Genomic DNA, 3,306 nt, shown 5'->3' with positions numbered 1-3,306 from the left:
AAAGAAAAAAATTATATATATATATATATACTTAAAAAATAAACTATTTAAAAAAGAACTCCGTAAGGTTGGGTGTCTCTCCTATCCACTGGTCACTTCCAAACACCGTTGTCTTGACTTTGCCTCTGGTCAGTGTTTTTAAACACAAGAGGTTGAATAAGAAAGAGGTAAAACGCAGCGTTCTGGGATTTTTGTACAACAAAGGTGTATCCATTTCGGAAATTCTTGTTAAAACTATAACACAATTCCCAAACTACTGCTAGTCTGTTGTATGTTTCCATTGGGTTATCAAGATGTGAAGAGCTACTGCCTTTGCGATTTTCTACGGTGAATATATATATATATCTGTACAGAGGTATGTATATATATAAATATATATGAAGATCTATATGTATACGTATCTCTCACTCTCCTATCTCTACCTGACTGTGAAGGATTTTTATTGGGCAAAATAAAATGGAGAAAGGCCCCGTTTTAAAAACCTGACTGTGTGGCTTGTCTGGTTGTGTTGCGGGTGGGAGAAGTGGCAAGACCCAGGCGGGATTTTGGGAGGGGCCTGCGGCCGGGCTGGGGAACCGCAGGGAAATGGCTCCACGAGGGGAAGAGGTGGAAGTTGCCGGGAGCAGAGTGGGATGTTGCGATGAGACGTTCCCCAGCCCTGCTTTCCCAGGGCACAAGGGCTGCTCAGGCTCTTCAAGCACTTGAGAACAAGCACCACAACTGAGGTCAATTTCACCTTTCCTTATGAGCAGGGAGTTAACACTATGTCCAGAAACTCCTGCCGAATTGCAGGTTTTCACTCAAATAAATCCCATCTCAGCTGCTTTGTCAGCATCACATTAAAGAAACATTCAGATTGATATTATTTTTCTAAAAAAAACGAACAAATCCAGCACTTTTCCTAACACCAGCTTTGCTAGAGAGGCCTCTTGTCCTCTCATGACAAAGCTGATGTGTCCCAGGGCAAAGCATGTGTGTCAGAGATTCAATGATTTCCCTCAGACCAGGTTTAGGGCCCAAGGTGCCATCAGCACCACAAGGCTTTTATTACAGTTCACCTCAACCAGCATGGCTCTCCTCCAACTCCGTTTGGGTCTCCTAAAGAAGCGATTTCCTCGGTTGACAGAGGATAAAAGGCTGATGTGAAGGAAGAGGTGAAAAGGAAATTCACCTGTTAGAAAGACTAGGAATGGAGAGTTGGGCAATGAGAAACCTGATGAAATTCAACAAGGGCAAGTGTAGGGTGCTGCACCTGGGGAGGAATAAGCCCATGCACCAGTCCAGCTGCTGGTGAGCAGCTCTGAGGAAAAAGAGCTGGGAGTCCTGGAGGACAACAGGATGACCATGAGCCAGCAATGTGCCCTTGTATCCAAGACCAATGGCATCCTGGGGTGCATCAGGAAGACTGTGACCAGCAGATCGAGAGAGCTCATCGTCCCCTCTACTCTGCCCTGGTGAGGCCCCATCTGGAGTAGTGTCCAGTTCTGGGCTCCCCAGTTCAAGAAGGACAGGGAACTGCTGCAGAGGGTACAGCAAAGGGCTACAAAGATGATTAAGTGGCTAGAACATCTCTCTTACGAGGAAAGGCTGGGGGATTTGGGTCTTTTTACTCGGGAGAAGGCTGAGGGGGGGATCTGATCAACACCTATAAATACATGACGGGTGGGTGTCAAGAGGATGGGGCTGGTCTTTTTTCAGTGGTGCCCAGTGACAGGACAAGAGAAAACGGGCACAAACTTGAACATAAGAAGTTCCAACTAAACATGAGGAGGAACTTCTTCACTTTGAGGGTGGCAAAGCACTGGAACAGGCTGCTGAGAGAGGTGGTGGAGTCTCCATCTCTGGAGACATTCAAAGCCTGGACACATTCCTGTGCAACCCTTCTGGGTGGACCTGCTTTGGCAGGGGCACTGGACTACATGATCTCCAGAGGTCCCTTCCAACCACATATCATTCTGTGATTCTGTGAATGGATTACTTAGCAAGTGCTAAGCGAGTTTATGTGCCAAGCCCTGCTTAATGCACTTGCACGCTCAAGACCTTACTCAATTAGCTTTTGCCAGTGCTTAAAGCCCACAGTGGACAGGAGACAGATGTCTGGCCAGGGCAGAGCCATGAATATTTGAAATGCTCAAAAGCTGTCTGACCACAGCCCCAGCCAACTGGCTCTTGGTAGACGTGCTGGAGCAGGGGGTTGGAGCAGACAACCTCCAGGGGCCCCTTCCCACCTCAACCCCTCCGGTCCTGTTGGTAAGGCTGCAATGAAGGTGCACCTCCACCACCCTCCTTGGTTCACGACCCCACTCCACACTGGCGTGGAGCAGCCTCTCGAAGGCCATGCTCTGGCTGTCGTCTGAGAAGTTGTGTCTGTTGCAGGGTGTGCAGTGCCCAACCTCACAGGCCAGCATGAGACAGGGATTATTTATTTCAGAGTTGCGCAAGGCTGAGTGCTCGGTGGTTTCCCACAAACCCAGCACACCTATCGGGACTCTCCGCGTGACTTTTACACACATTTCACAACACCATTATAATATTAGTTACCACCTACCTGTAGTTATTTACAAACGATTACACAATCACTTTATAGCTACCACACATGTGCAAGGGAAAGGTCTTCCTGACCTTTGGGCATGAATTCTAGTATTATAACAAAGACAGTTTGATTTAGGACAGTAAGAATTTTAATTTCCCTGCCAAGTTGGTTAAATGTCTCAAAATAGGTAGATTAGTACCATCTTCAAGGTCCTTATGCTCGTATGTTCCAGGATGTGCCTCTTTGAGAACGATTCAATACTTGCCTCCCTTGATTAGAAGTTATTTCATTAACTCATGCTTGACGGATTCAAGGATAGAAAACCCCCATTACCCGGGAGGCCACACGCAGGTGCTTTCAGCACTAGTTACTAATAACGTTTCAAGGACACGTTTTGGTAAGGTGGCCAGCAGCCAGGATCCCCTCACTGCCCCCTGTCCCCCAGGGCCGGACGGCTGCAGCCCCAGCCGCTCCCTGTGAGGTAAGGCCACCCCAGCCCCCCCCCGGGAAGACGGGCCCGCCGCGCCCAGCCAGGCCGCAGCCGCCGGGGCCCAGAGATCTGGCTGCTGCGGGCGCTGCTGCGGGCTGGGACCCAGCTCTCCGGGGCAGCCACGACCCTCAGGGGCACTCCCCGGGGCACCCCCCGCCCGGCACCGCGGAGCCGAGAGGCGCCCGCTGGGCCCGGAACCCGCCGCAAGGCACCGACATGGCGGGACCCGCCGCGGGGCGGCCACGTGACACAGCCTCCCCCGTCACATGATTGCCCCCCCACC

Source organism: Calidris pugnax, unplaced genomic scaffold, assembly GCF_001431845.1.
Source record: "Calidris pugnax isolate Ruff unplaced genomic scaffold, ASM143184v1 scaffold14, whole genome shotgun sequence".
Taxonomy (NCBI): domain Eukaryota; kingdom Metazoa; phylum Chordata; class Aves; order Charadriiformes; family Scolopacidae; genus Calidris; species Calidris pugnax.
This window is presented reverse-complemented; position numbering follows the sequence as displayed.